The sequence below is a fragment of the Urocitellus parryii genome, chromosome 1 (genome assembly GCF_045843805.1).
Source record: "Urocitellus parryii isolate mUroPar1 chromosome 1, mUroPar1.hap1, whole genome shotgun sequence".
In the NCBI taxonomy this organism is placed as follows: Eukaryota; Metazoa; Chordata; class Mammalia; order Rodentia; family Sciuridae; genus Urocitellus; species Urocitellus parryii.
Window position 1 is genome coordinate 62461162 of NC_135531.1, and position 27197 is coordinate 62488358.

Below are 27197 nucleotides of genomic sequence, written 5' to 3' on the forward strand. Positions count from 1 at the left end.
CTCCAAGAACAGCTCTTAGTGAATGGAAACAAGATGATTTCTGCTCAAAACAATTTCCTCAGCACCCACCCTTTCCTCCCACCACGGACCCCACGCTGAAGGGATGCCAAGCCACGTGGAAGCAACAGAACACCAACATATGCAAGACATATTTTTCACCCTCAACACACAGCAGAAAGAAGGGAAAGCCAATCAGTTAACTCTCCCTTTATCCCACCCAAGTTGAAAGCTTAATAGTCTAATCCCAATTTCCCAGATGATAGAGAGATGAGTCCAAGTTTTTTTTTTTGTTTTTTTAATGCAGAGGGGTGTGCATAAATAGGATGTGAAGCTCCTAAGCTTCTCATCTAGCTGTGTTTTTGAATTCTGCCTTTTGGGGGGACCCTGGAAATGACCGTAAGATAGCATTTACCTCATTGTCTGGTGCAGCACAGGGATGGTAACATGTGAGGCACTTCCCTTTTCTTTGCTCACAGTAGATGGCACTAACTCATCACAGTACTTTCCCTAGATGGCAGCCTAGATTCTGCCTTAGCATCCTTCTCAACAGAGGCCCTAGTTCTGCAGCATGTCAGACCCATCCTGCTACTCCTGTATCAGGATCTGCATTTTACCAAGTTCTTAGGTAACTCATATGCACAGCAAGGTTTAAGACATGCTGGTGTAGGCTGCTGTCACTTGATATGTCCACCAAGTGAGATACACCTGTTATCCTGTATCCTGGTCTCTTGTCTTATTAGAGTTTCCAACCTGTCTGTCCCAATTTTTTCTATTCCATCTTCTCCAGAGGTTTCAAGTTGGAGCTTATCTACAATAATGGATCCATTTACATTTTTTTAAACTAGTAGCAAACATTCAAAGATTGGAGGACAATGTAAAACAAACAAACACACACACACACACACAAACAGATTTCTGGCTGATAAGCACTACCCTTAACAATCCTGGGCCAACATTTCCACATGTTACCAGATGGCTAGAGCTAAGCGGTGGCTATTCATTTTAGATGGCACAGACTCTCCAGTTCATCCCAGGATCCACTATTCCCTACTGCCTTACCCAGCCTTTCTACTCAACCTACCGCCTATCTGAATGTGTGACTATACCACTATAGAGAACAAAGTTACCTCCCCAGATCAACAGCAGCTGCCCTCACCACCCCCACCTTCACCTGCTCATTTGTTCCTTTCACTGACTCTGAAGGTCAGCAACCACACCTGCACTGGCACAGTCTCCCTTCCCATAGGACCCCACAGGGAAGGACCCCACATGCAGAAGGAGCTTCCTCCAGCCTCATCCTCTGAGAGTCACAGGTTGCCGAAGGTCTGCAGCCACACACCTACCCTTTCTATCTCCAATGGTTGGCCACCAGAAAGCAGGATCCTTCAAAACTCGAGCAATCCACCCGTAACCTACTTCAGATTGCTAGCTCTGCCATTCAACTGCAGTGCGATGACCTGAGGCTTGTCACCAGACCCCTGCTATGGTTTCAGTGATGGTGTCTCCTCCAAAATTCATGTTGAAACTTAGTCCCCAATACAGTAGTATTCAGAGGGTGTGGCCTTTGGCAGTGATTAAGTCATGAGGGTTCTGGGATTAGTACCCTTATGAAAGGCTCCAGGTTGAAGAGAGTGTTCTCTTGCCCTTTTACCGTTGGCCAGGTGAGGACAAGCAACAAGGCACCATCCTAGAAGCAGAGAGCAGCCTCCACCAAACACTAGTGCTGGCACCTAGATCTTGAGCTTTCTAGCCTCCGGAAAAGTAAGAAATCCATTATGGTCTTTACAGATTATCCAGCTTGAGTCGTTTTTTATAGCAGTATAAATGGGCAAAGATAACCCTCCTGAGCCTCTTCCTTATCTGTAAAATTAACAGTAGTACTTGAATTATTGTCTCACCGAAATAGAAAGAAATGCTTAGCATATAGCATGTGTTCAATAAAGGTGGTTATTGCTATTGTTACACAGTTGGTGCTCAAAAGATACTTGTTAGCTGATTGGCTTTTCTATCACCTTTGACTACCCCTTGCCCCACTGAAACAGAGCTGTCACACCCTCCACACCTTCACCTAGGGTAGGGAATGAGACACTGTCATCTGTGGGGGTCTCTGGCCATGCTGCCCACGTCTGCATCTGAAGGTGTGGGCTGATGGAACAAGTCCTAAAACCACACAGCTGTTACAGCTATGCTTCGTATTCTCCTTACCCCCACACGCAACTTCTAAAACAACCAGCCAAACTTTTCATTGTTGTTATTTTTTAAGGTTAGTATTTTCATTTGCCTCCTTTCAAAATCATTAAGATATATTTTTGAATTCCATTTCAGCCCACACAAATCTCTCCTTTCTCTGATCTCACACTGTATTTAGTTAAGACCAACAATTCAGCATTTAATGCTCTCTCAATATTTCATACAGCCTGTGTCACTTTCCAGAAAAACTTAGGGGCCTCCAAAATGTGATTAGCATAGATGCTGCAAACAAGTTTTTAAAATACGCATACACGGGGGCTGGGGTGGTGGCTCAGTGGTAGAGAGCTTGCCTGGCATGTGTGAGGCACTGAGTTCAATTCTCAGCACCACATATAAATAAATAAAATAAAGGTCCCTTGACAACTAAAAAATATGTTTAAAAATACACATACACACAGAGGCATGCATAGCATTTTCCTTCTTTTAGGCAAAACAGACCCCCCTTTTTTTTTCATTTATCATCTTATACAAGCAAAGCGAGAAGCAACGTAGCAAACATAATACACGGCATGCCCACCAATATCCATTCCCTGTTTGGTGAGAGATGTTTTATGTTAACTAAACTATGAAATGGAACTCTTCAAGTTGTCTTTGGTTCTGTCTGAATCAAATCATGTGCTTTCACAAATGAAAGGGCACTAAATTGGGTCACTGTCTTGTTTGCTTCTCTAAAACGGGACTGGTAATGATCTCTGGGCTGCAGTGTTTTATCTGCCAACACTGCAAAACTGGTGGAAGAAACATGATGTGCCTTTCCAAAAACAATGGTCTCCATGCAAGTTCCTCCTCTCAGTTCTAAAATATCAGTCGCTGGTTTCAACAGGCCTCAGACTCTGGTCTCAGCTGTCCTTTTCAGGAACTAGGATGGGCTCACATCAACTGCCTTCAACAGGAACTGTTTGGGAGAACCACACAGTTCATTTTTAGTATCTCTAGGCCTGGAGGCAGCAGTAGGGCGATTTCCTAACACTGACCTAGGGCACTTATTCAAGTACCCATTACTGCTGCCCTTCTGCAACCAGCTTTGACTTGTAAGTGGGGTATTAAAGTAGCTACAACAATTAGGAAAAATATTTTTTAGGGTTCTCCAGCACAATAGGGTAACTCTAGTTTACACTTTATTATGTAAATTGTAAATAAATATATTTTACATGCATGTATACATAATTTATAAGAAGAGAGTTCAGTCTTCCAACATAAAGAAATGTTTAAAGACAGACATGTAAATTATCCCGATTTGATCATTCCCTAGTGTAACACCTATCAGACTATCATACTATATCCCATACACACGTATAGTTAATTTTTTTTAACTTAAATAAAACAAAACCAGCTATAAAATTCCCAGTGTTAATCATAGCACCAGACAACAGCTCCTTCTCCAGGGGGCAGACAAGGCCTTTTTGAAGAGGTGCTCTGGGGTCCGAGTGGAACAATGCACTTGTCTGAAAAAACTGCACGTCCCTTCGGGGAGTCCCTACCTTATTATGGGGACATGGAAACTTTCCATCCCACACTCTGGGTCTTTAGTAAACAAGGAAAAACCCCAATGTCTGTGACATTCCTATGTCCTCACTGAGTGCCCAGTGCTGAGCCCTAGCACTGCTGAAGAGAATCATGAGGAAAAATGACATCAATATTATCATTAAAAACAAAGGAACAGAAAACTCCCCACCTACCCCTTACAGAAAGGGCTTAATTAACTGCAGCTCCACCTTCCCAAACGTCCTCACCCCATCCCCCTGCCTGGTGCGCACCTGCTCTCAGGACAGACTGAACAGCCTGCTCAATTGGTCCCTGTAGCCTGTGGGCAGGGAGAGAGCGCAGGTCAACACCCAGAGGGAAGGAGCAAGTGGGAGGAACATCCCTCAAGGATTCACTCACTGTTAACAATAGAACAGTCAAGGCCTTATGGGGCTCCTCTGAGGGTCTTCACAGCCCTGCAACAGGGGAGCCATGAGAGGTTACCCTCCTATTTCAAATGCAAGGCCCTTTTGTAGAAGCCACTTCATAGTCTGGTGTGAAAAACACAAAGTCAGATCCTGGCCCATCACCCCTGGCCAAGCCAGTCACAAAGTTCTCAGTAAGAACACAGGGTCCCTTTCAGACACTCTTGCATGGGCTATGTGACCAGCTGGCACCTGATAAATCAGTTACTAAAACAGATTACAGCCTTCTAGTGCTGGGGGCTCCAATAACACTCAAGAAGTGGAAAAAAACATTAAGACTGTGCTACAAAACCACACAAAAGACAACTTTCAGCTCATGATTGGTAATCAGTAAGGCAACCCTGAGTACCTGCATACCTACTTTGAAGAGGACAGTCATTACCTCATGCCCACCTAGACCACAGATGGCAGAGACCTGGTCACCATGGTTCAGTTTCTTTTTTTTAAAAGCATCCCTTTTTAAAAAATATACTCCTGTACTAGATGTAACATTAGAATGCTTTGAGTTTGGGCTGCGGATGTGACTCAAGCGGTAGCGCGCTCGCCTGGCATGCGTGCAGCCCGGGTTCAATCCTCAGCACCACATACAAACAAAGATGCTGTGTCTACCAAAAACTAAAAAATAAATATTTACAAAATTCATTCTCTCTCTCTCTCTCTCTCAAAAAAAAATGCTTTGAGTTTGAATTATGGCAAGGGTCTATACAAGACAAGTCATTTGTAATTCTAGAATCCTTAAGTTATAGAAATTTAATAGCTCTGTGACCTTTGGGTTTGTTTTTATTAAAGACTATTGTCATTAATGTTTTATCCAACTACTTCCACATTTTTTTAGAAACAGATTCTCTAGCACTGTGTTATGGCTCTGATTTGTCACTAAGGTAAAAAAAAAAAGGTAATAATCTTGAACAGGCCTCATGTTACCCTGGGACTGGCTTTCTCTAGTACATCCCTTGAGAGGCTCAGTTTTCTGAATGGGAAATGCTGCTGTGGTCCATCAGGAGCACAGTCAAATCACCCATTCCCACAGCTGCCATGACACATGGCCCTTGTCCTTCTGTCTGGTGAACCTCTTCCTGGGACTTCCAGGGATCCCCTGGAGGGCTCCTCTCAGCCATGGCTGCTCTGTTTACATCCTGGGAGGCACTGAACACTCCTCTCAGCAGCTCCAGCTAAGCAGAATTCCTGCTGGGCCCGCTCCATGCTTGACTGATGCTGTTGTCTCTTTCCCCCTTCATCTCCACAAGTCATCTTGTGCCTGCGGTTCGAAGTCCAGCTCAAGGCTACCTCTTCCATGGAAACTTCACTTTAGACTACTGCCCTGGGATCGGGTGGGGTGGGGGGTCAATCTGGTCTTTATCTGTGCCACTTCGATGCCATGAGTACTTTCCACGGCATAGTGGAGATTTAAAAGTGTGTCACTAGGGGCTGGGCTTGTGGCTCAGCAGTAGAGCACTCACCTAGCACGTGTGAGGTGCTTGGGTTCAATCCGCAACACCACATAAAAATAAATAAATAAAATAAAGGTATTGTGTCCAACTACAACATTATACATATATAAAAGAATGTGTCACAAGACACATAAGCCGGAGTCCTCTCTGACTCACCTTCACAACCCCCACATGACATCACACCTGGGAAATGCTCCCTAGGAAACCTCCTTAGGTGAGGCCCTGTCCACAGCAGGCAGCACCCGCGTCCACAGAGCTCCCTGAGTTCCCCAGCTGCACATCTTCGGCATGCGCATCCTTCCTCTGCAGCCCCTCTTCAAGGAAAGGTCACAGTGGGAGGGTCTTGCCCTGAGCCTTGCTGGAAGGACGATCCTCAGACTGGGCAAAACCTCCTGTATGCAGGTTCAAAAGTGGAACCGCTCCAGGCAGCCACCCTCAGGATATAGACTCCAGAAATTTCAGAGCACAGGAAGGACCATGCAGGACTGAAGAAAGAGTCTTTTCAGCTAGTTAGGTCACCTTCAGAAACAGCTGAAGGACTAAGGGCAATAGCGAGATTTGGGCACAGTCACAACAAGGACAAAATTTCAGGCAAGACAATGCCATTGTTGCATGTAGATGAGGGCAGAACTGGCAGTTTGAGAAGGGGCAGGGGGAATCTGTCTGAGCCTTTGCTTATATCCTGCAATTCCAGGCAGGGATATAGGACGCTCAGAGGCCAATCCACCTCCAGCTTATGGGCCAGGTGGGGAGGCCGCAGGCAAGCACTCTTGTCCCTGGTTCTTATGGAGGGCACTGAGAAAGAGACTGAGGACAATCACTGACCACCCCCCATATCAGAGAAACAATGAGAAGGCTTGACCTGCCAATTCAGAGTCTCCACAAAAGCAGCTCTCCAGGCATAGTGAATTCCCTTAGGAGTGTCAGTAAACTCCGTGAGTACAGGAACCATGAGGGACTTCCACATTCAACACAGTATACTTGCACACAACTGCCACACTCAGCAGCTCTGCAGTTGAATGACACTTCAGAGGGTAAAACATAGCTTATTTTGAATTGTCACAAGTATCACCCTTTTTAAAAATTGTTTTGTTATACATGACAGTGGAATGTATTTATGCACTTTGATATACATAAATGGGATATAATTTCTCATTTTTCTGAGTGTACATGTTACAAAATCATATTGGTCACTAATGTCTGTTTCATTCTACTATCCTTCCTATCCCTACATCCCCTCCTCTCCCCTCCCTTCCCATCACTTCCCCCCACCTATTCTAAAATAATGCTATCCTTCCCTAGTACCCCCCCCCCGCCTTATTGTGAATTAGCATCCGCATATTAGAGAAAACATTGGGCCTTTGGTTTTGTGGGATTGGCTTATTTTGCTAGCAGGATGATAGCTGCTTTCTTATATGACTATCTTTTTTTTTTTTAACAGCAAAAATTTAGCCAGGCAAACCTCTGTTGCAATTTTTGTTAATAGGATAAATATGTTGCGTTTGCTTGAATCCTCAAATGATGGATCTGTGCAGATGTAGTGAAGGATCCGCAGCTCTGCTGACCACAGCAGTTCTAAAGCAGCTTGTCAGCAGTGTCTGGCCACCTTGGTAGGAAAGTTGGGCCAAAGGCAGAAGTATGCCAGTAAGTTCTAGACCATTCTCATTCTCCCCGCCCCCCCCTCCCTCACACACACACACACACACACACACACACACACACACACACACCCCACAACAAAATACAAACTGGAGCAACCATTTCAGCAGGCCTATAACTGCCTTTCAGTCAGCTTTCTAGTAACTGGGTCAGCAACTAAACTTTTCTTGTCTTTTTTTTTTTTTTTCCCAAAGAAAACATTTCCCTAACCAAAATATGGAATTCATCTGCATTGTAATCCCAAGTGGAGAGCAGACTCATTTCCTCTGGATCTGTATAGCACTTACTCCCACTCACTCTCATTTCTCATGGACAATGAATGGAAACACTCCCCTGTAGGAATTTCAGCCGCCTCTTTAAGACAGATGTTTTGGAAAGCACCTACAAGCTGCTTGTCACTGTGAGGTGGACCATACACTCTCGCAGCCACTTGGGTCCACCATGGTGCACAGAGCACTGCTGTTCCTCCAGCTGGAACTTGATTCACTAGAGCTGAGTTGTTATTCAGCAACTTTTCCCTCCTGACCTCCTGACCAACACACTACCCCTTCACCCCCACCCCGGAGGCAACATGTAAGGCCCCGGCTTTGTAAAGTTGTCCTCATCTGCTACAGAATCAGGGGTGGAACTTCCAGTGTGTGGGTTCCTCTATGAAGATTTAGTATGGTCTAAGAGCATGGACATTTTTAAGCCACCAGGGCACTGTTTATGAACTTCTGCTAGGTAAAAGGGGTCCTTGTGGCTTGAAAAACTAATAGTATTTCCCAAGCACCCACATCAGTTCACGACTCCCTCCCTGCCTTGCTGGCTCCCTGAGAGAAACCCACTGCAAGCTTTCGCCTTGTAGGAAAAGGCTTGGCGCGATGGGAGGAGGTGGATCATTCAAGCCACCTGGATGTGCTCTGCAATGGTTTTTCAAACAGCCCTAGCATTTCCAAATGCACCTAAAAAAACAAACCTAAATGCCTGTTAAACTCACTCCTTAGGAGATCCATTGTGCTCCAACAGAGGTAAATAACAGAGAAATTTCAGGAAAAATTAATGTACTTACTTGAACCACCTGGTTACTGGCAAGAACAAGGAACTTGTTCATGCACATTTGGAAGGGCGTAAAGTCAGTCAAGGGAAGACCCTTAAAAACAGACCTATCCTTACTTAATCAGCCTTTGGTAAAGGCCATGATAGAGAGGATGAATTGAAGATGCAAGGTAACATCTGAGAAAGATATCAAGATTTAAAACCTAAAACCTACACATAGGGCACTCTCATCTACCTTAGCAATGTCACCCACTGCTATGGTATCCAGAGTTCCAATTTCTGCTGTACCATGAAAAACTCTGAAGTGGCCATCTAAGAGTCATTAAGACCAGGCACAAATATACATTGAGAGCTGCACATGCTTGCTTGGTATCAATATGCAGTATCAAAATTAGATTATTGACTCCCTTTCTCTTTATTCTTTGTTCTGCCATTGAGGACAATTTACATGCAACATTAAATTTCAATCTTAGATGGAGCAATCTTTGAGTGGATTGATCATAAAGTTGTAACTACAGCAATACAATTTTTCAAACTTGCCATCCTTAGGGACTCAACAGAACGATTAGAGGGGGATGTGTGTGCATGTGATAAAAATACAAAGGGATTCAGAGAGTGGTGATAAAGCAGAGCATTTAAAGGGACCCATAAACTAGTCAAAGGGACCCACTCTTAGTTCCATTACTTTATCAGCTGTATGACCTTAGGCAAATCACTCATCTCTACGTCTCTGTTTCCCCATGTGTGACATGCACACGGGTATAGTGCCAGCACATGGAAAGCTCTCAGTAAATGGAAGCTGTTTTGCATGATTCCTACTAACCTCAACCTCCAGTACTTGTTGGCATTTAAGACAATTTGGCAGTCACCTGCAAGATGACCAGAACTGGGCTCTTGTTTTTCTTGCCACTTAAAGGTCACAGTCTGCATGTCCTGTTTATATTGACTAAGAGTTTCCTGATGACACTGTAGCTACACAGAAACATCTATTTGTTTTAGTCCTTCGCTTTCTACTGCTTTCAAATGTCTGTGGATTGATCTATGTGGATCCCAGAAATGTAATCGTTAGTTGCTGGGCTGAAGAGGTTTTTCTCTCTGTTTGTTTTTACTAGAAGTCAGTTCTCTGAACCTGTGGTTTGCAAACTTTCCTTCTGAACATGTAATACTATTTATCAAACAGAACCTGACAAACAATCCCAGTTCTTTACATGAAACAGATTAAATCAGAGCTGCAGGGGGTTAATAAGAGGTTCTCTTCCCATTGCCTCCCTCACACTCCGAAAATGCCCCTAGGAACTGCAACACTCTGTGGAACATGCTCAGAAAAATGTTAATTTAAACCTCTCTTCTGACTTCAATCTCAGCCTATAAATTCTGGCTGGACTGACTGGTGAGCTCCTAGCAGTCAATGCTTGGCTTCATCAGTAACAACAAAGTCGGAGACCCACAAACCATGATTACTTATTTTTTAAACATCCCCAACATAGCTGTGAGCTTGGCAGACACAGATACTTAGTTTCCTTCTTTTACAGACCATGTATTGAGTTACATCAACTTCCCAACCCCCCAAATGTCCTAGGAACACAGTGTTTATGCAGTTATTCCAACCAGTACAGTGTGGATGGTGTCATTATTATCAGCTTCTGGGGGAGCCATAATCTACTGACAGCTCTTTGTACACACTGAGCAACAACATGTCAACCAAGGTCGAGCCAGTCTAGCAAAAAGTCACTAAAAAAATTCAATTAATTTTTAGTAAAAATGCCATTCCCATGGTAGATATGAAGTACAATGGATATGAAGTTCAAGCACAGTTTCCACATGTGAAATGAAACAAGGACCCACCCCCCCAAAAAAAGAAAAAAAAATTGGAGAGAAATTCCGAGCCAGGGCTCAGAATAATGAAGCAGCTGGGGAAAGTCACTTCTTCAGAAAGTGCAAGACTAGGAAGCAGGCCCTTCCTCCTGGATTTAATTGCTGCTCAGAGGAAGCATGACATAGATTTAAGTGTGGGAATCCAAGAGGTAGAGGGGGAACTTGTTCAGGGTGGTCTGAGGAAGACCGGCCAGGGGTAATGGGGCTGGAGCCAACCAACAAAAAAAAAAAAATCCCAACCAATCGTGAGGAAAATATTTCCTCCTCAGAAAAGGCCGCTTGGCCTCCCCAGGGAACGGCTGGAAGACTCCCAGCCTGAGTCATTCGGAAACAGCTTTTACAAAGCACTGTAGGGAGTCCCAGGGGAATGGTCTGGCCATGACAGGAAGAAGCTTCATGACCAAGTGGGTCTTTTCCAGCTCCAACTCCCATGATTCCTGGATCCTTCTGATCCTTTTGCTTCTTTCCAACTCACCGGGGCCAGCGTGGTTGTGGCAAGAATGCTGTGATCCTCCAGGCTGAGCATTCTAGGCCTGGATGGAACCACGAGGGGACTCTGGCTGAGGCCTCCCAGATGCAGCCTCCACTTCCACGTAAACAGCTCCACCAAGGAGACAGCAGACGTCATGTCGAAGGATCTGCGCCAGCCCAGGCACCCGCCACTCGTCTCCCTCTCAGGTCTCTACATCTTACCTGCTGAAAACAGGCCCTCGTGCCATCTGCAAATGAGATTTGCTCCTAGGAGCCAGGAGTAATTAAACCTATTCTGTGACGGGAACACTGGAAAGGCCTCACGTCCACAGCTGGTCAGCGAGTGGAGCAAATGGATTGTACCCAATGCTGCTTCTGCTTAACCTAATTATTAGGCTATCAGAATGAGCCCCAAGTGACACAGTCACCCTCCTGTGTAGCTGTCAGATAGCCTTTAGGAGACTGTCCCTGAGGGCAGTCCAAAACTTCTCCATGACTTCCTCTAACCTCCCGGAGGCAGCATGAGCTTGGCCTTGTTGGGTCACTCATGCTGGGAGCGGGTGTCATTTTCTGGGGCTGTTCGTCACCCGCCAAACATATTACATTCTTGTTAACTATTCACTTGACTCAGGTTTCTGGAAAACCCCTGTCTAGAAATCTCATCTTAAACCAGAAAAACCTCCTTAATGTATCAGATTAGATTTTAAAAACACATTTTTTTTCTGTCTGGTTTCAAAGCTTTTGCTGGGTGGTAGTGTTTATGTTGGCACATCCATTCACTACTATTATGTAATAAAGTGCCTCAAAATAATGATTTATTACTTCTCATGATTCCTGAGGTTGGCTGGGCAGTTCTTCCACTGGTCTTGCCTGGGCTCAGTCATGCCCTGCATCCAGCCAGGACATCAGCGCTGGGAGCCCCATAACTGGCAGTGGCCTATCATTTGGCACCCCTCACTCTCCTGGAGGCTAGACCACTTCCTTACATGGAGGTCTCAGCCCTGTTTCAAGAGGGTAAAAGTGGAAGCTTCCAGCTCTCTTGGGGCTGAGGCTCTGAACTTACACAATACTTCTGTCACATTCTATCTGTGAAAGCAAGTCAGAAGGCCAGCCCAGACTCAAGGGATAGGGAAATAAGACTCCAATTCTTGATGGCAAGAGCTAAAAAGAATCTGTGACCATTTTTAATCAACCCCATGTCATTACCTCCCAACTGTGCCAGAGTGACATGAGTTCTGGGACATGGTCACAGTCCCCGAGTAAAAGGAGATCCCAGCACAGAGACTAATCCTCTTTCTGACTCTTGAAGAGCCTTTGCACACATTAGTATGCTGAAGTCTCTGAGGGGTCCTGTCATAAAAACAAATCCTGTTTAACTTTGTATAATCATTAACAAGTCTGTAGAAGCGAAGGAAGACCATTTTCTTATAACAACATTCTGGAAGACCAGTCATGGATCTCAGATTTTTGAACAGTTCTAGTTTAGCATATTTTGTCTTATTGGTCTTATGAGATGTTCCAGAAATGTCACATACATATCCAAATTACATTCTAATACATGGAAGTCTAACACCATGGAGCAAGTTCTGAGTCAGGGTTATTGGACTGATGATCATCCCAGTTACCCCTCAGGGAATTAGACACAAAGAAACCTTCACTAAAAATCATCTTGATTAGCCTTGGAAAACATTCCTGAAAGTTACACACACAAAGCCTTAGCATCTTTTTCTTCAGCTATGATAGTTTTGAGCATTGACAGAAGTCTTGGTTCCTACAGAATGAATGTTGAGATGCACTCTAATGAAACTTCCCAAGTTTCAACTTCAGTGACAACAGCAAAACCACAGAGAGCAGGAGGCTAGTGGCTTTTCTTTCACAAGGCGCTCAAGAGCCACTAAAGAACCACTTCTTACCTGTCTGTTGGCCATGAACCTGTATCATCCCATACAACTTTTGGCTCAACTGGAAAAAAAAAATATCATCCATCCTCAAAACCAGGTTCTCCAGTTTTCGGTAGCCAGAACAGGAAAAATAATAATACTCTATTCATGAGACGCTGATGGTTCCAATAGAGGGTGACCAATTCATATGAGGAGGGCCAAATCAAAGGTTTGGGTCATCATGACAAGAGCACTCACAAGACCATAGCCATCGAGGGCAATCTCCTTAAATTCAGGTAACAAGTCTGCATGGAGAAGAGGGCAGCACACAGTGAAGGCACAATGTGATGCTGGATGCCAAACCCAAGGGTAAAAAGAGTACCCTATTTACTTTGGCATTCACTCTTGTATTGGGGACAGTGACTGACAAGGGGAACACAGAATTTTATCGGGCTGCTTGGAATAGTTTTTCTCAGAATTGATTACTCTTACACTCACTCACTAAAGAATAGTAATTCAGCCAAAGATACACAACAGTCAGTGGCCAATTTACTAAAATGGACTCAAGAGATCCTCTCATTTCTTTCTGTGTTGTCAAATATTTTAAGTCTTTATCTTGTGTTGCAAAGTTGATGGGGAAACATGTCCTTCTTGAAACCTGACGGCAATTTCAAAAGATGGAACAAAAGTGAGTCTACAGAAAAATGGGGAATTCCATGGGAAAAAAAATACTCCATAAATGATGAAAGAGGAAGTGGAAATTCCTAAGGGAGAAAGAATGGTGAGTACACTCGTTAGCCTAAGTGATAAACAAGGTGATTGCTTGTTCTGTAGCAAAAGACACATGGAGAGCCTTTCTGAGAATGGATCAAACCAAATATATATATATACAGCGTTTTGGTTTTTGTTTTTTTTTTTTTTTTTGTGGTGTTGGAGACTAAACCAGGGCTTTGGGTGTGTTAGGTGAAGGCTCTAAGCTACATCTCCAGCTTCTATGTGTAGTTTTGAATTTAAGCAATTAGAGGTCAGCCAGTTCAAGATTTGGTGAGACAGCAATTGACCTACCATTGACCTCTATGAGTCACTTTCAGCTTCTGCTCCTAATTAATCTGAGCAATGGCCCAAGACCTGGGCACCATGTTAAATTTTCTTCCCCTCTACCAATGCAGTGATTCCATCAGGAACAAAAAACAAAGAAACAAAGGGATGGAGATTAGCTGCATGATGTAATATGGGGGAAACCTGATGTCAACTTATTACTTTTGTTCCCTTTCTCAATCCATGTACTGAAGGTAACTAAGAGCAGGTGTGCCTCTCCAACAGGGCCAAAGGCATCCACAATACTAGGGGACAAATATACTGCAGAGAGGGTAAGAAATCAGGAAAACATAAATACAATCAATTCTGCATGCTACTGAATACAGCTAGACATTTCCAGAAACATAGAACACTTGGGGCTTGTTGGAATAAAAGAAAATAGAGAAAAAATTGTATTTTATGTTTTTGTTTTGGTTCTGGGAATTGAACTCCAGGGCACTGAACTACAGATCCAGTCCTTTTCTTTTAAATTATTGTTATTTTTTAATTTTGAGAGGGTCTCACCAAGTTGCTGAGGTTGGCCTCAAACTTATGATCCCCCTGTCTTGGCCTCCCAAGTCACTGGGATCAGAGACATGTGGCACACCTGGCTATTTTTTGTGTGTATATGTATCTGTGTGTTTGTATCTTTTTTTTTTTTTTTTTGAGTGGAGCTGAGAATCAAACCCAGAGCCTTGTGTATGTTAGGAAAGCACTTCACCACTAAGCTACATCCAGTCCATATTTTATGTGTAAAATTGACCACCAACATAAATCAAGTCAATTTCCCCTTTAACAAGGTATTTATGGATCCTACAGTATCACTAGTAAGTCACTTAATGCAAAGTGTTGGTGTCTTTACCAAAAGGCTGTAACTCTAGAACTTTGAACCCCATACAGGTTCTCTAAATTCTAGTCACCATTCTGCACCTAAATTGTTACTACAATGGTGGGATGCTTCGTGGGGGGCTTGGATCTGAGTCAACAGAAATGGTTCTGCCACAAATGGTCTGCACTTTTTGATGTTTGTATAGAAGAGATGTCAAAAACAGAGGCAAGGCCCTCAGGAGGCTCAAGCCTGACCTCTCCTGCCTGCCTTCTCAGCAATTTATTCACCCATGTCTCAGTCACCCCAAACCGTTCACTGCTTCCTGACCACACGCTGCACTTCCATGCCTCCTCTCCCCACATTTATCTCTGTCATTGAGAGTCCCCATTCAATGCCACAGCTCTACAATACTTTTTCCAATGGTAGATTTAATGGTTTCTTCCTTTGTCCCTAATATAATTGGTTCACCACAGTGGCAGTGACTTCTCTACTTGTCCACACACAGCTAGATCGGGAGCTCTTTAAGGACAGGGATACCTTCCTACTCTTGGTTGCCCTAGCATCACATAATAGCTCCAATCGCATCCCACGAGAGTGGAAAAGCCAACAGGCTATCAGGGTACATTTGCTGTGTTATGATGTGAAGGCTTTCACATTAGCATAACAGAAAGAAAGAAAGAAAAATCCAACACAGAGTTCTTTCTAAGGTCCACTAACAGTGCTGGATTCCACCTTCTTTCCTTCCCTAAGAATTTCCCCAACTAATGAGGCTGGCTCTGTTCAAACTTGGCTGGCCACAGGTTTCCAACAGATTTTTTGTTTTCTTCCAGACCTGATTGCTTGGAAAAAGTATCGTAATTTCCTTGTGGGCCCACTTCTGTGGGCTGATTAGCACTGAGGAAACTTCAACCCTATAAAGAGCCCTGATAAGGCCACTGTTCCATTTACTCTAACAGTTTGTCAGGAGTTGTTATTAAGGCATGTGTCATTTGGGGAACAACATTTAGACACATCTCAGATTCTCCCTCCAACTTCCTTAACTTTTTAGCATCAGTGTGTCTGCTTTTGAGGAACCCAACCTTGGAGAAGTATCAACCCAAAGCAAGCAACTAGACACAGTCGACGGAAGGCAGACCAAGGGGTGCCCCTTCTTCAGGTGCAGAAAAGAAATCTTGGTATATAAAGCCCTGCCATCGCACATCTGTGCTTAAGAACCATTTCGTGTCACCATTGTAATGGGCCTGACAGCCTTAGGAAGTAAACTGAGCTGTCTTAAATCTCTGGGAATTAGTGTGTTATATGTGTTCTAAAACAGACTGGGGTTTCAGGGGCTGTTTCCAACTTCCATGGTATTAAATTTCCTTTTATTCTTCCCAGCACCACATTTCCAATAAGCCCTGAAGAAAAAAAAAACTTACCCTTAGAGAAGCATACTTTGCTTTCTTAATAAAGTCTTCCAATCCTTAGGAGATAGGTCACCATATTTTCATTCTCAAAAATATTAATTTTATTCCCTCGAAGAATCTTATGAAAATATTTGTATTTCTTGCCTGAGTTCCCTGGGAGGTAAGCTAAAAAACTAACTAATAAAGGATACTTCCAACCTTACAAAAGACAATACATATTGGAATATGGAAATAATTAAGACTCAAGGAAAAAAAAAGTCAAGCCCCCAAAGCAAGAGCCCTCTAACTAGAAAGTACTGTCCAGAGGCTCTCGCCTGACTTGTGTACATTAGACATTATTCAGGGTCATGGGATTTTAAATCAAGAAAGTAGGTAAAAAATAAATTGAAGATCCTATAAATGGTAAGCTAATAGATGAGGATTCACTCCCAACAAAGAATTCATAAATAGATTCCATTAAAATAGCATACTCTGCAAAATACCAACTTTGGTTTCTTCTCAAGAAATCTGATTTATCCATTTGGCAAGAATATATTTAATTAGGAAAACATTCACTAATTCAAGAAGTCAAGTCCAGATGCAGGCAGGAAGAACAGGGATGCACATGAAGGGAGGAGGAGAAGGTTTATTTGGGGGCACACACTGCATTAGAAGGGCCAGTGGGACATTAGGGGCAGGTGCCCAACAGACAGTTGGCTTCAGGGGTCTGCAGCCTGAAGGAGAAGTTTGATCTGGAGAGCACCAGCTGTGGGTGACAGCAGAGCTGCCATGCAGTGGGCTAGATAATTCAGAGAATGCAAGGAGATGAGGGAGAGAAAGGGCCAAGGAGTACATGGGATCAGTTATTAAGCAGAAAACAAAAAGAGCCGGCCAAGTGAACAGGGAAGACCTATCAGGAGAGAAGAAGCAGATAAGAGGCATTTCATGAAGCCAATGAACATTTTATTATGGGCCAGCACATTATTGTGCTTTATTCTTCTAACAGAGGTAGGTGTACCTTGCCTGCCTGCAAGGGTGCCTATAGGCCTGGATGAGATGGGGCAGGAGTGCTCATGGGGTAGGGCTGTGGATGGCAGCTACAACCAAGAAGCCACCTAAGAACTTCTAGCTGTGATCTCTTTGACATGTCTATACCTGAGCTCTTTTTAAAAAAAATATTTATTTTAATTAGGTATATATGACAGCAGAATGCGTTTTGATCCATTGTACATAATTGCAACACAAGTTTACATTTCTATGGTTGTACACAATTTAGTGTCAAATCAAATATGCAGTCATACATGTACTTAGGGTAATGATGTCCATCCCATCCCACCATCTTTCCTGCCCCCATGCACCCTCCCTACCTTTCCTCCCCTTTGCCCAATCAAAGTTCCTCCATTGTTCCTAGGCCTCCTCGCTCCTCATTATGGACCAGCATCCACTTATCAGAGAGAACATTCAGCCTTTAGTTTTTCGGGATTGGCTTACTTCACTTAGCATGATATTCTCCAACTGCATCCATTTACCTGCAAATGCCATAATTTTATTCTCTTTTAATGCTGTGTAATACTCCATTGTTTATATATATACCAGAGTTTCTTTATTCATTCATCTATTAAAGGGCATCTAGGTTGCTTCCACAGTTTAGCTGTTGTGAATTAAGCTGCTATGAACATTGATGTGGCTGTGTTACTATAGTATGCTGATTTTAAGTCCTTTGGGTATAGATCGAGGAGTGGGATAGCTGGGTCAAATGGTGCCATTCCAAGTTTTCTAAGAAACCTCCATACTGCTTTCCAGATTGGTTGTGCCAATTTGCAGTCCCACCAGCAAGGTATGAGTGTGCCTTTTCCCACATATCCTCGCCAACATTTATTGTTGTCTGTATTCTTTTAGCTGCCATTCTGACTGGTGTGAGATGAAATCTTAGAGTAGTTTTCATTTGCATTTCTCTAATTCCTAGAGCTGTTTTGAAGTGTAAGATAATTTTATATGTAATTAACAGTTAATGCATAGATAACTATGCTCATATATAATCACATAATTGGTATGACTCTACATTATGTGCAACTAGAAAAATGAAGTTATACTCCATTTATGGATGATGTGTCAAAATGCTTTCTACTGTCATGTATAACTAATTAGAGTAAATAAAAAATAATTTTAAAAAATAAAATACAGAATTATGCATTCCACCAACTTTTCTAGGAAAATGAAACAAGGCCACAGATGTCAGAATCATCATTTTCACAATTGACAATATTGCTTGAATTTAAGAACACAAACAATTCACAAAAGAGAAAAAAAACAAATTGTTATTCAGATTTTGAAAAATACTCCATTTCATTAATAATAAAAAGTCAAAAGTACTTGAAAGGGTTAAAGAAAGAAGGCTGCCACTAGAAGGAATATGAAGGAAAGGGAGGGAGAGGAGTTAATGATGACCGCCTTCTGCCCATCCCCTTCCCAATCTGTTATTTAACAGGACTCTGCACACTCTGTAACACAACTGCTACCTTTTGCATAAAGTTTTTTTTAAATATTTTTTTTAGTTGTTGATGGACCTTATTTATTTTGATGTGGTGCTGAGAATCGAACCCAGTGCCTCACACATACTAGGCAAGTGCTCTGCCACTGAGCCACAACCCCAGCTCCCATACATAAAGTTTTATTGAAAACACACACACACCAGTAAAAATTAAAATGAAATGCCACTTTCAACTCATAAACCAGCAAAGATTTAAGAATCTTAACTCCTTACCAATCAGGGTGTCATAAAATAAGCATTCTCATATACTACCAATGAGACTTCAACTGTCCTGGAATATTTTCACATCTGAATAATGCCATTTATAGAAGTATATCTGAAGTTTTATATATAGTCTTTAAAAAGTAAAAAGAAAATAACTCAAATGGCAAAGACAGAAAGAAAGTTAAAGTGATTTAGGACATACGCTGTAGGATAGAATATTAAACCAGTCAGACATGGCTGTGCACATCTGTGGTCCCAGCTACTCTGGAGGCTAAGAGGATGGAAAATTCAAGGCTATGATGGGCAACTTTGTGAGACCCTTTCTCAAAATAAAAAATAAGAATTGTAAAACACATACACACACACATACAAAATGGAATATTACTCAGTCTTAAAGAAGAATGAAATTGTGGCATTTGCTGGTAAACAGGTGAAACTGGAGAATATCACTCTAGGAGAAATAAGTCAATTGCAAAGACCCAAAGGCCAAATATTTTCTCTGATAGGTGGATACTAATTCATATTAACGGGGGAGGGGAATAAAGATAGTTTGGATTAGACAGAGGAGAGTGAAGGGAGGGGAGGGAGTATGGGGTTAGGAAGGATAGTAGAATGAATAGTACATTATTACCCTATGCTCATATATAATTACATAATTGGTATGACTCTACATCATGTGCAACCAGAAGAATGAAAAGTTACATGCCATTTATGGATGATGTGTCAAAATGCTTTCTACTATCATGTATAACTAATTAGAACAAATAAAAAATAATTTAAAAAGATAAAAATAAGGGCTGGGTTGTGGCTCTGTGGTAGAGTGCCCACAAGTTCAAGTCCCAGTACTGGAAAAAAAATTGAAATGCTTTTTTTTTTTCTTTTTGAACAAAGAAGAAAGGAAGACATGGAGAAATATTTATAACATAATAAAAAAGGGAAAAAAATCACCAAATATAAAGTTGCGACAAAGCTCTACCATGTGAAAAACAGAACATGAAAGAAGAGGTACTCTTAGAAATTTGGCCATTACATTAATAGTGGTGGCCCTAAAAGGAAAGATTTTGTCTCATGCATGCTTATGCTTTTCTGTATGAACATAGGTTCTTTGGATAATTGGGGAGGGGCACATACAAATATCTTTTGGCAATTCTAAGTATGCAAGGTCTAATGCTTGGCTCTGGAAGGGTAACAGTGTTCAGGAGCACTAGGGAAGATCAAAGTGTGACCTGTGGGCAGATGCTGTAAACAGGCAAGCACACAACCTAGACTATCAGAGCAGCTCAAGAAAAATGTAACTGGTAGGGTCTGTCACAGTGTCTTTCTCTGCAACCCTCTCTTATCAAAATGCCTACCAGTGTCCAAATGGACAGACTTACATATACCTGATATAGGCTGTAAATTGCCCCAAACTGGTGACCTTGACCTTGAATAATGAGGAATCCATGAAAGCACTTGACCACCACACCTCACATTGTCTTTCCAATCCATACTCCGTGAACACGATGAGAAAAATAGACTGAACTTCAACTGAGCCAGGGATGCGGTCTGAGAACGAAGCAAGGAGAGAGAACTGCGGTGGTGAAGCAGCAAGAGGGAACCAGCTCATTAGAAGAGTCACACTAGATTTCTAACAAAGGCAAAAGAGACGACCTGAGCCAGTGTCCACTTCCTAACACAACTTGGCTATCTAAACAGAACAATTTGGATCAAAATCAGATAAATCTCCAAGTGCATCTGAGCTTAGCAAATAGCAGTGAGAGTTTTTTCACAGACTGTTCTGGGATGGCACAGTAAGGTGCAGAGACTGGAGATGGCCCCATCCTTACAGGTTTCCTTGTACCCCTGCCCTGCGCTTTGTGGCAAGTAGCTGGCCTGTGGCTTGGGGGATGCTGGTGCTGAGGCTGTCTGGAAGGACAGGACCACTGTATGACTAGTGGTTCCACCCCATGTGAGAGCACAAGAGAGGGAAAGATTTCAAAATCGTTATTGTGGTGACTGAATTGATCCAAAAAGGCAATGCAGAGTAAATCAATATTTAATTCAGAAGGAGTCAGTTTCAGTTAGGAAGTCAGGGGAAAGTTTTAAAGAGCAGACAGGGCAGGATGTAAGAACTTGAGAGGTATATTATTACCCCCTTTAGTGGCAAGCAAGGATTGCTGCAGTTTGGCATGAACAATTATTTTTTAAAAAGTGAATACTAAATAAAAATGTATACAGTATTTACCTGCCTATGGTGGCAAGCTTCATATAAAAGCACACATGCTATGCTCTTCATAGTCACAGTCAGGGGAATGTCTCCACACTATCCCAGGGTATGTTCACTCAGCTGAGTTCATTAATATAAAAAAGCTTCCTAGGTGAGGATGAAGGTATGTCGTCATGCAGGTGAAAAGACAATAGCAATAACCAACTGGAAGTGAATCACTGTACTGGAAGATTTGCACACAGCCTTTTTCACAGACATTCCATCACAAAACTATGCTTTTATTGACACGAGATCCAGAACATCCCTGTGAACTAATCCTATCAGATGGAGGGGCAGAATTCCTTGTGCAACAGTCTATCAGAAAGAGCACAAAAACGCAAAGCAAGACGGATACATGGGTCACCATGACCCAGGAGACTGGTTCATCTAGGAGAAAATGACTTATTTGCCCCCAGTGAATCAGCACTTAGTTCAGTATAAGAATATTGGGAATATAGTCCCAGGTCTTCTGTAACCAGGATTTCTTATCAGAAGAAAGACAAGCTGTCAACATACAGGTAATGAAAAGTAAAAGATAAATAAGAACTGCAACCACTTTATACGTCTTTAATGTACTTTGATTTGCTTTTGTTAAATCTTGAAAATTGCTATCTGTGCTTTATTATTTTCCTATCCAGAAACCATCTATTTGGTCCAATTTACCTTCAGTAAGGGGAGAAAGTTTTACACCTCTTTTATTAAGTGCTTGTCCATTTCTATTAACTGCTTCCAAACTGATGATGTAGTGGATTCTAGGTGTGATACTAGAATTTAGGAACATCTATATCATAACAGTTAAGCTACACAAAGGAAAGCTGCCTTTGTTAAAGATTCTCTTTGGGGCACTTGGCCACTAAGCCACATCCCCAGCCCTATTTGGTATTTTATTTAGAGACAGGGTCTCATTGAATTGCTTAGCACCTCGCTTTTGCTGAGGCTGGCTTTGTGAACTCACGATCCTCCTGCCTCAGCCTCTGGAGCTGCTGGGATCTTTAAAGATTCTTCATAAGACTTGAAAGTGGCTCCTATTTAATGTGGAGATATGAATTCTTGGATAGAGCTTATAACATGGGGAAGCAGACTCTCCCACTTTTGCTCAATCTGGAAAAGTGTGAGGATAGCAAGATATAAAAATTATGAACAAGATATTTGCACTCTCTTTTCTAATACTAATGCTTTAAAACTTGCTGTGTATTTTTCACTTACAGCACATCTCAGTTTGGGTATAAAATTTTCATCTGAAATAACTGATTTGGTTTTACCGTTGTAAAATTTGCAGCTGAAAGAGTAGATTTGCATACCCAAGTTATTTCAGATACACCTGCAAGCTTTCCAATAAATGAACTATTGTTCTAAATTTTAAATAAAATAAAATTACAGTGCCTCAGTGGCCACATTTCATGTGTTCAGTAGCCATACATGGTAGTGGCTACCAGATAAACCTCCACTCTGTACCTTTGGTCAGTCCCAGTAAGAATTCCCCAGGTGAGGAAGACTGTCCCCAGTCCACTCAGGAAGAAAACCCACCAACTCCTAAGGATGTGCTCTTCTGACAAGGGAGTACCCCTTGCAGGGTCACCTTCAGTTTATTCAAATTATCTTCTCAGATTCCAAACTAACAAAAATATAAAAATCTGTTGTAAAAGAAAGCTCAACAAGCTAAAGGTCAAACTCTAGGGATTTTAAAACTGGACATTTTTTTGAGCCCAATTCTCTGCCTCCTTTCTTGGGTCCAAATTTACAAGCACATTTATTGAGATTCACTAGGTGTTAGTTTCCTGTGCCTTACTCTCCATACATCATTGACTCTCCTAGCAAGCCTGTGAAATAGGTGAAAGCCAGAGAGGGTGTCAATCACTTGTTCAAGGTCACACACCTAATTATAGGGGGTAGAGCAGGAATTTAAGCTCAGAAAGTCTGACTAGGTTAAAAAAAAAAAAAAAAAAAAGCCTGGCAGTACTGCCAGTATAAGTTCCCTTAAACTAACCACACACCCAAACTCCCATTTTTAAAAACCTTCCTACAATTTTCACTGAGCAGGCAGGCAGAACAGAGCAGGTATTGCCTTGCCATTTTTCCAAATGAGGCACAGGAGGGGAGATGTTTGCCCTACGAGGCACGATGATGAGTGCCTGGAAGAGCAGTTTCTCAGACTTTCTATCCAGTGACCTCTCCATCAGACCCATGTCAGGGAGCCAACCAGGGGAGACTTGTTGACTATCTAACACTACATACTGTCCCTCTTACCTCAATCAATCTTCCAAACCACCCAAGAAGGAAGAGATCATCCACAGGTAAAGAGATCTGGAGTGCCATGGAGTACAGACAACTGACACCACACAGCCAGCTGAGATCCCAGGCCAACTGTGTGTCCAATAGAGGGGGATGCCTCCCTAGGATTGCCAGATGTCAAGGGTTTCCTTAAACTGCAATCCAGAGGACACTTTCATCATATTAATGCAATGTAAATAATAGGAAATTGTCTGTAATTCAGATGCCATTAATGCAGAATGTAAGAACAAGAGTGCCTGTCTGGCCTGATAATAAAGTCTGTATAGGATAAATTCACAACTTAAAACATAACAATACAAGAAACAGAAGAAGCTGGTTTTATGGGACTAATTCTTCAGAGAGGAGGACTTAAGGGAGATTGTGACTTGGCTGCTGAAGGTGCTGCAAAATGTAAGGACTTTTCTCCAGAGCAGGGTCAAACAGGGTGACCACCTAGGATGGGCAGACTCGACCATCGCCAGCATACATGCGGAACACAGGTTCACTTAACTTGGGTGCCCAAGTTAAGAAAACAGGCAAGGTGGCTGTTACTCCTGTTCCCAGCCAAGTGACAGTGCCTCTGAATGAAAATACACTCACTCCCCTCAGCACAAACCTGTCTCTGTTGAGAATATCTGTACTCATGGAACAATGTGAGCAAAAAATGCACTGACAGGCACCTGGAAATTCTGGAGCTGAACAACGCATGGCAAAGTCATGGCTGGCCAAATTTTAAACAGGTTTATGAATACTTGGTTCAAAAAAATCACATGTAAAAAAAATTCCCTTATTTTTAACATACAGGAAAAGATGTGCATTGTTATTGATAATCTTTAGTAATAGGAAACCAGCTTCTCCCATCCCCACTAAATAAATATAAAGTAGATATTTAAAGATCATCAGTTGGATATAGTACCAACAATTAGCCTGCTCAGGACATCACTGGTCTCATGTCAGCCCTCATCTTCCTATGAGAATGAATTCGGCTCTAACCATTTCATAACTCACAAGAGTTTACAGAATAAAAAGTCCCAAGCTTCCTAACCTAACGAGCCTAGTTTTTAGAACATTGTAGTAACACTCGAGAAATCAATAACCCAAAACGTGACAAAACAGCACATTTTCCTTCCCCAAAATCAGTAAGTCAAAAAGATGGCCTTTCTACAAATGAGAGATGACTCTGTAAAAGCCTCTGCACAGTTGCTGGCCCTCCTGGAGAGACTTTTTTTTTTTTTTTTTTTTTTTAACCTAGTCAGACTTTCTGGGCTTAAATTCCTGCTCTACCCCTATAATTAAGTGTGTGACCTTGAACAAGTTATTGACACCCTCTCTGGCTTTCACCTACTTCACAGGGTTGCTAGGAGAGTCAATGATGTAAGGAGAGTAGGGCACAGGAAACAGTTGGTCCAGAATCCACACATATCCGGGGTCCTTTGACCTAAGCTCATCCCCGTGGGTGAACGAGGCCTCTAGAGGCCCTGGTTGAACAGGCTTTTGAGAAACAGACCTGGATCACATTCTTTAGGGACAATTATTTAACTACCCATTGTCTTGATTTGCACTAAAGTATATATATAGCCAGATGATTACTCAACCCTTATTACTAGTGTTTTCCAAAAGCAACTTATAAATTAAAATCTATTCAGTTAATACAAAACACCTCGTGATTAACTTTTTCTAACTTTCATTTTGGCAATCCTTCTGCATGAAAACTATCAACAAGTAATAAAATTGGGTAATTTGAACTGGCCTTTCCTATTTCCCCTTTCTGAGAAATATGATGACCAATGGTAAAACGGTCCCAGAAGAAGTTCAAAAGGAAAGACAACTTAAATTCTACGAAGGCCATTTTTGAGAGCTCTGAAACCTCTTCGTAAATGGTGACAAAACAATGTCAGAATTGAAGCACAGAAATTATAGCATTAAATTCAATACCATATTAAATACCATTCATGCAACTTCACTGGGTCCTTTATAGCCCTGATGCATGCACATGCAAAAGGAGTTTCTAACCTAAATATATGAGTGCTTATCATATAGGGTCCAAAAATTTGAAACTTGGCATCTTTCTCAAGTAGGAAGTTGCCACCCACCTAGAAAGTGTTTCCAAATAATCACCAACAATGAGGATGTCTGATTTTATTGACTTACGTATTTATAGTTTTGCAGGAATACAGGGAGGTCTCTATGAACAACTTCAGAAAAATGCCACCTAGAGGAAAAATTGAATGAAAGGTTAATTTAAAAAAAAGAAAAAAACACACAAAAACAACTTACCATGCAGTTTTATGTTTATTAAAATAAAATATGTGATGTTTCTTCAAATATTGGTTCTCACACTAATAGTTCAATTTGCCTTAGAATATAGCCACTGCTTTCTGGGTACAGTGAGGAACTAAAATGCAAGGAAAGAAAAAACAAAAAGAAAACTGAAAAAATCCCAAAATATCTCTTCAGTAGTGCTTTGAAATTTTAAAAATAAATAGAACAAATTTCTGATATAAGATACTATAGTTAGTATTTGTTGAAAATTTATTATACATCTTGGACTGTTTTAGGTTTCACAATACAACCTTTCCAGACAAGCACTGTGTCCACTGACAGATGAGGACCTTTCCCAATATCACAAAGATCCAAGGTTTCCGAATCATGCCCTTTCTCTCCTACCGCGTGGTATTGCTCAAGAGCACTTTCTACTTTATCAAGTGTAAGCCATTACCTCCCCAAATACCCACATGCACATCTTCTATAATCAAACTTTCAAATGGTGCCGACAATGAAAATAAGTTAATAGCAAGCTATAAGTAACCACATTTTTTTCCTGATAGATTAGCTTTGGTGCTACCGATATTAAACTAACTGTTCCTGAGGTTGAGAAGCACACTACATGGCTCAAAGGCTCCTCAATCTAAAGAAATCATAACACTTTTGAAATAACTTGAAGATATTGCACAAAAGTCACTGGGTTTCACTTTCTCAAAAATAAAAAATAAATACCTAAAAGATATAAATTCTGAACACATAAAATCCTTTGTTACAATAGCTCAGAGAAACTATATTTTTTTTTTCTTAAATGGTTCTTTGCTGGCTAAATTCTAAGCATTTCCCACAATTTCATGACCAATATTTTTATCTGGACATGGCTTCTGTGAAATCAACTAGGATTATTATGAATGGGTCTGTTATAAATGGAGTTCTTGATCAACATTTCATTGCTCCCAAAATGAGTCACAGAAATTCTTGAATCTTACTACTGTTCAAAATCAAAGATAACATTTAAAAGAATTGTTTTTTTCTTTGTACACACATCATGAGCAAAGCTCCCGACAAAGATTTCAAAACCCTAGCAATAACAAAGAAGGCAGGATGGCATACTGATTCCTACCTAAAGTTTTCCAAACTCATATGGATGTTAAAAGCATTTCCTAGAATAAATAAATTTGACCCACAAGCTCGGAAGAAAAAAGACACTTAGAAATAAGTTCTTTGTATCATGATTAAGCTTTTTTGACAAAGAAGTCAAATCTTGTGACACTATCACAGCAATATGAAAGATTAAACCAGCCAGTTCTTTTACTGAATTTGGTTGGCAAATAATGTGTTATTTTTATATTCTTTAAAAAAATATGCCATTTCTGGGCTTGGGGCTGTAGCTCAGTGGCAGAGCACTTGCCCAGCATGCATGAGGCACTGGGCTCGATCTTCAGCACCACATAAAGATAAACAAATACATAAAATAAAGGCATTCTGTCTGTCTACAACTACAACTTAAAAAATAATATGCCATTTCCAGTATGGAGATTCCTCAAAAAAATAGGGATGGAATCATCATATGACCCAGCTATCCCATTCCTTGGTATTTTCCCCAAAGATTTAAAATTTCCATACTATAGCAATACTGCCACCTTAATGTTTATAGCAACACAATTCACAACAGCTAAATCATACATGCCACAATTTCTTAATCCATTCATCTATTGACAGGCATCTGGGTTGATTTCATTAAACACACACAGAGACACATATATAAACACTATATACACACACACATATACACACACA

General features: G+C 41.5%; 1 protein-coding gene across 1 annotated transcript in view; it reads right to left on the reverse strand.

Annotated features, from left to right (window-relative positions):
* Positions 1-27197, reverse strand: part of Lhfpl2 (LHFPL tetraspan subfamily member 2) — a 148240-nt gene that overhangs the window by 51560 nt on the left and 69483 nt on the right. The window contains exon 3 of the mRNA XM_026393290.2: positions 25287-25347. The gene's annotated coding sequence lies outside the window, so the exon portion shown is untranslated. The remainder of the gene's footprint in view (positions 1-25286; positions 25348-27197) is intronic.